Genomic DNA, 7,110 nt, shown 5'->3' with positions numbered 1-7,110 from the left:
CAAACTTGTCTTATTCCTTCATCAGATTTTTATGAAATTTTACAGGGACCTACTTGGGATCCTAACCTACTCTAGGAAGAAATTTGGGACTCTAGTTCTCTAGTTTGATGGGTTTTAATTCACATACAAGGGTTTAGGGTTCGGTCAAAATGGGGTGTCTACACCGGACTCACAGTGGATTACCGCATTATCTATCTTTGGTTCGTTAGCCTCCCAATTTAATACCTAGTTGGCTATGATACCACTTGTTAGAAAGGTTGAAAAAACCCGAGCAAAATCGCTACACGTAGCGGAAGAATAAACTGTGTAGAACAAAAAAATTTCTCTAACACAGGATTCCTAGGGACTGATTTCTAGGGACTAATTGATTTTATTGTGATTTAATAAACACAAATATAAATACCTTTAATTGGAGTAGAAAATAAATCATACGCTCGATCTACTCCTCGAAAATCCATCGGAGATATAATCGACACGAAACCGCAAGTTGAATCAATGGATTCCTTTTGTTGTACAAAGGATCTTGTGTAAAACTCTTTGTTCACTTTATAATATGATCTAAATCAGATTATAATATGAGAATATGTATTTAGATCAATGGAGCTTGGTTGGATGTTTGTCTTTGACCTAGAAAATACAAAACTGTTAGACTATGCGCAGGTTGACTTTTTCAACACTGTATTTACAATTTTACCCCCAAACGGTTTTATTTTCAAATACACTCTATATACATCATTAAAACCTATCTAAACAAGCTTTTGAACATTTTGGAAAGATCAAATCTCATTTTCTTTGAGCCAAAATTTTCTTATCAAAAGCTAAACCTCTTTGATCTTGTATTTGCACATTTTATCAAAAAGAACTCCATAGGCTTTCATTTTATCTTTCCTTGGAGTGTTGGTGAACTATCAAAGTTTGTAATCTGCCTATCTATGAGACAAGAGAGTTTTTCTTTTATTTTCTTCATTTATATTTGAGGGTCTTCTCTTCGGCATAGTAACAAAGGTGAAGACGTTGTGAGGGTGTCTCCCCTCATCAAGGCTTTGTGCAGAAAGGGTTTATTCCTTTTGAAGATCGGAGGAGTTGGGTGTATGGCTTCAAGATTCGCCCTTTGAAGAATCTCATTGTTTTAGTGGAGCGCCCCAAGGAGGTAAACTTGAAAGAGTGGAATAGGTCTTGTGATAGACCGAACCATTATAAATATTGTGCCTTGTGGATGCTTTCTCTCCTCTTTCTCTTTGCACTTTATGGCGATTGGTAAACTCTAACCTTTCTTGTATTTATGTTTTATTAAAACAAGGGTTAGGGTAAATAAGCTTAAAGTAATATCTAAACCCTAAATTTCAGTATTTTGAATATTTGAACAAGGGTTAGATTAATTAGTGCTTAATTAGTAAATTAATTTTAATAATTCATTTAATTAAGCCCAAAATTTTAATTGACCAATTCACCCCCCCTCTTGGATTGTCACACCTGTATTTCATGTTACCTCATCCTCTCCTGTCAAGAAGGGTTTTTTATTTAACGCCCTCATGTTAGGGGAGGACCATTTAAGAGGGACCGACCACGCCTCAGCAGGATTCGTGAGCTCGACGTAGAAAAACTTATTTTTCCACCCATGAATGGAGGCTGGGATTCCTGTGATCATCTTCACTTCGGGCCTCTGGCTAATATAGATCCAACCTCCATCCCGATGCTTCTTCAGATGCGTGCAGATACGGAACAATGGTATGGATAGGTTCCGTTGTAGACGACCTCGCACCAGGTACATGAAGCCGACCAGCATTCTCCAGGAGTTCGGCGCAACCTGAGCTGGGGCTAGACCATAGTAACGGAGAACCTCTCCGAAAAAGGAATTTATTGGAAATATAAGTCCGACCTTCAAGGCCTCGTCATAAACGCACACATCAGAGCTGTCGTTACTAGCCCGATCTCCCTATATTGCCGCCCTCAACCTAAACCTTTCAGGGATACAATATCTATTCTGAGCATCTCCTAACCGGGACGTTTCGAGGACATTCTCTTTGTGAACGACCGCTATATTATACTGGGGGTTCGCATTCATCCGGGCCTCAGCTATGACTTCCGCCACTCGTCCTAGAACAAAAGAACTGGACACCTCCAGGTCATAACTCTCCCCTCTCACCTTCGTCCGATCTGCACTTTCTACCCAAACAAGAGCTACATTCAAATCTATGAATTCATTTTCTCCAATATCCGCATACTCCTCGTCGAAGTCAACAACTATGTTTTTTCCCCGACTGGCCATAGAAGGGCCTAGAAGCCTATGCAGATCGGACCTTGTCCTCTCTGACGAACTAGAATCTGAGTCACTTGAGGAGGAATACCCTCCTGAAGTCGATCTAGAATCTGACTCTAACCTAGAGCCGCTGATACTGGACATCTAAAAGAAAAGAAAATACAAAGGGAAGACGAACTGAAAGAAAATTACCGGACAAAAACGGAAAGGCTCCAAACTCAACAACCCCAAACTCAACGGCAACAAAAAACTAAGCCGAGCAGGAAGAGCAAAAACAGAAGGTGGAGCACGAATCTGAATGAGGAAAAATGAGGCCTCAAGGACCTCTTATAGCTGAGCCTGCCAGAAGGAGATTCACGTCTGCTAATCCCGGCTTGCCACATGGCAAGCATTAATTGAGGAGCATTAATGAGGGGCACGAAGTAAAAATGAACGTATTTAAGAGGTAATTACCAAATGTGGTTACCGAATTGATACCGTATATAAGAGGTAATTACCGCATGTGGTTACCATATTGATACCGTATATAAGAGGAAAAGAATATCATGGAAATTAAAAGTATGGCAGTTCGTCCTCAACCCAAGCCGTTCAGGATATGACGCGTTTCACAAAACGATAAAATCCTGGTCGTTCCAAGTCGTTCAGGATATGACGTGTTTCACAAAACGACAAAATCCTGGTCGTCCCAAGCCGTTCAGGATATGACGCGTTTCACAAAACAACAAAATCCTAGTCGTCTCAAGCCGTTCAGGATATGACGTGTTTCACAAAACGACAAAACCCTGGTCGTCCCCAGCCGTTCAGGATTTTTCACCGCAATATTCTGCTCGTCCAGGGCCGTTCAGACTTTTCGGCCGGACATAATATTTCACTTCAATACTTTGTTCGTCCAAAGCCGTTCAGAATGTATGGCCGGACAGGAATTTCACTTGAAAATTCTGATCGTCCAAAGCCGTTCGAAGTTTTCGGCCGGATAGAATATTTCACTTCAATACTCTGTTCATCCAAAGCCACTCAGAATGTATGGCCGGACAGGAATTTCACATGGAGATTCTGATCGTCCAAAGCCGTTCGGAGTTTTCGGCCAGACAGAATATTTCACTTCAATACTCTGTTCGTCCAAAGACGTTCATAATGTATGGCCGGACAGGAATTTCACTTGGAAATTCTGATCGTCCAAAGCTGTTCAGAGTTTTCGGCCAGACAGAATATGTCACTTCAATACTCTGTTCGTCCAAAGCCGTTCAGAATGTATGGCCGGACAGGAATTTCACTTGGAAGTTCTGATCGTCCGAAGCCGTTCGGAGTTTTCGGCCAGACAGAATATTTCAATTCAATACTCTATTCGTCCAAAGCCGTTCAGAATGTATGGCCGGGCATGAATTTCACTTGGAAGTTCTGATCGTCCAAAGCCGTTCAGAGTTTTCGGCCGGACAGAATATTTCACTTCAATACTCTGTTCGTCCAAAGTCGTTCAGAATATATGGCCGGACATGAATTTCACTTGGAAGTTCTGATCGTCAGAAGCCGTTCGGAGTTTTCGTCCGGACAGAATAATTCACTTCAATACTCTGTTCGTCCAAAAGCCGTTCAGTTTGTATGGCCAGACAAGAATTTCACTTGGAAGTTCTGATCTTCCAAAGCCGTTCAGAGTTTTCAGCCGGACAGAATATTTCACTTCAATACTCTGTTTGTCCCAAGCCATTCAGAATGTATGGCCGGACAAGAATTACACTTGGAAGTTCTGATCGCCCAGAGCCGTTCGGAGTTTTCGGCCGGACAGAATATTTCACTTCAATACTCTGCTCGTCCAAAGCCGTTCAGAATGTATGGCCGGACAGGATATTTCACTGCGACAGAATATTTCACTTCAATAGTCTGTTCGTCCAAAGCCATTCAGAATGTATGGCCGGACAAGAATTTCACTTGGAAGTTCTGATCGTCCAGAGCCGTTCGGAGTTTTCGGCCGGACAGAATATTTCACTTCAATACTCTGCTCGTCCAAAGCCGTTGAGAACGTATGGCCGGACAGGATATTTCACTACAAAATTCTACTCGTCCAGAGTCGTTCAGAATGTATGGTCGAACAAGATATTTCACTTTGATGTTATGCTCGTCCAAAGCCGTTCAGAGTTTTCTGCCAGACAGGATATTTCCCTTTGATGTTCTGCTCGTCCAAACCCGTTCAGAGTTTTCGACCGGACAGAATATTTCACTTCAACGTTCTGCTCGCCCAAAGCCGTTCAGAGTTTTCGGCAGGACAGAATATTTCACTGCAAAATTCTACTCATCAAAGGCCGTTCAGAGCTTTCGACCAGACAGGATATTTCACTGTGAAGTTCTGATCGTCCAAAGTCGTTCAGAGCACTTCCACCCGACCAGAGACTTTCACTCCTAGGCGCTGTCCTTCCAGCCAAATAGAATATGATCTACAATTCCGCAAGTCCCACCTCCCAAGCACAATCTCTCATGCTTCCCCAAGCCATCAACAAGACTTGAGGAACCGGGGGACAAATGATGGGGTATGAAAAGTAACCCGCAATCAGTTGTCAACATGTGGCCCACAAGAGGGAGGGCCTACTAACAGGTTAACACCACTCCCAGTGGTAACCAGGTAATCTGGCAAGGGCAGGTAAAATTTGGCCCACTCATGGGCTGACACCTGTCAGGGGGCAGGTAATCCAACTACCTAAGGCCCTCACTATAAATAGCCTTCACAAATGCCAAGGTAGAGGATTGGAATCCCTAAAAGACCACCATTCATAGCTTTGGTTTTTTCCTTTTTGTGCCCATTACTAACTTGAATGTCGAAGGATCCATCCGGAGCTACGACTCCGGGTTGGTTTTCTGACCTTGTGCTCTTCTGTGCAGGATTCAATTCTCTAATAAGTCAGCAACTTGGACCCACCAAATCAGCTCCTCTGTCACTGCCTTATCTGTTACCGATTTTGGGCGTAAGATTATGTGTGGGCATATGAAATGTTTGGGGATATATGGCAATATTTAAAGGCTACTCGTATTGTCACAACATATTTTGATAAGGAGCCGAACTCACCTTGTCTTTTGTTATTTAACCGGCTTGTGTTTTGTTATTTAACCTGTTGTCAATTACCAAAATTATTATTAGTCCCCAAAAGCTCGAAGAAAGCTCTTAGCAGCCAATTAAAAAAACGACAAGATGAGTTAGGCCCATTATCAAAACATGGTAGTGCCAATATGTACTTCTTGTCTTTTATTATTTAAATAATTGTGAGAGGTATTACCGTTCCCAAAAAGCTCATGTAAGGCAATAAAAAACAGAAAGACAAGCTGAATCTGTTCAATTATTTACACATGGTACTATGGAAGTGCCAATATGTAGCCAATATCATGTTTTGATAATTGATCAAACTCAGCTTGTCTCTACTTTTTTTTTTTTTTTTTTAGTTGGCTTCCAAGAGCTTCTTGGGAACTGAATTAACTTTAGACAACTGTTTAAATAATAAAAAAAGCAGAAAGAGTTAGTGCAATCATCAAAACATGGTAGTGCCAATATCAGTATCCAGACGAAGTCATTAAAATACGTAGTTGAAATCTTGACTGAAGTAGCAGCAACGACAATAGAGAGTACGAGGGCATTTATGTAGTTTCCCATACGAAGTCATTACAAACGGTCAGTACGAACTCGCACTGACACGCTTGGGTCGCAAATGAAGACGCGGCTAACATTGAAACGTTCTTCCTCCACACGGTCAAAGAAGGATAAAAAAGGAAGGAGAATGATAAATTCGCACCCACAGTAAGATAATTCACCCACTTAAAAAAGCGTTAAAGTCTGCCAGACACTCTCCTTTAAAGGAGTGCAAATTATCCTACAGTGGGTGCGAATTTATAATTGCCAAAAAGAAATTAAAAAAAAACAGAGAAAAAGATTGGTTGAAAGGAAACTCGAAGGAAACGAGTAAAGCGAATGGTTGAAAGGAAATAGAGCGGAAAAGAGCAAAGAGGGGAAATACAGAGGAAATTAGTAAAGAGGGGTCTTATAAATACACGCTCTCCTCTCTTCAAACCTCAACAAGAAGCAACCCATCTCATGGGCTCTTGTACTTGGGAGGTCTTCTAAATCACATTTTTATCCCTCTTTTTTTCTATCCTTGCTTCTTCCCCTTCTTACAAGAGAAGAATAGAGTAAGAACGGCAGAAGCAAATACAGGAAAGAAGAAGAAAGAGGAGGGAAAAAAGGGGAAGAGAGAAAGATGGGGAAATACGTGGAGATGTTGGATTTGGGGGTGAGGATCGTGGCTCGCTTTCACTCTCACTGCCCTCAGACGGCTCGCATGTATTACAAACCCCCTCAAAGGGAAGACAACCCCAACGGGAGCCGTAAGGCTTGCAGGGATTCAGACTCTGCTGCTGCTGTTGGTGGTATGGGGGGTTACAATTCGAGAAGCGGTTTTGGTGTAGATAATACTCAAGAAATCATTCTTTATTCGATTGTTTGACAGGAAAAAATATTGATAGAGGAGTGGAAAGAGAGAAAGGGTTTTTTTAGATTTGAAGAGCGTTTTGTACTTCATCAACAGATTGAATTTTTTTAATGATAACAAATTGATTAATTGCATGCTGCTGTGTTATCAATAGCAAATTTTAGACAGTAAGATTTCATTTTTGATTGTTGGTCTCTCTCTCTGATCATCTTCCAACGGAGAGATTGGAATATTAGGGTTTTCTTTTTTCAAAAGCTTGGACTGTGTCTGTGGATATTTTATTGTGATTTATTGATTGAAATACGGTGACTTTATTCATTCAAATATACTATTTAGAGGAGAGACTCGCCGGCACGGTGAGCTGTGGAGGAGCATGGAAAATAC

Source organism: Tasmannia lanceolata, unplaced genomic scaffold (genome assembly GCF_043159265.1).
Source record: "Tasmannia lanceolata isolate RefF3 unplaced genomic scaffold, GAP_Taslan_0.1 ptg000019l, whole genome shotgun sequence".
Lineage (NCBI taxonomy): Eukaryota > Viridiplantae > Streptophyta > Magnoliopsida > Canellales > Winteraceae > Tasmannia > Tasmannia lanceolata.
The sequence above is the reverse complement of the archived record's forward strand: the minus strand, read 5'-3'. Positions refer to the sequence as shown.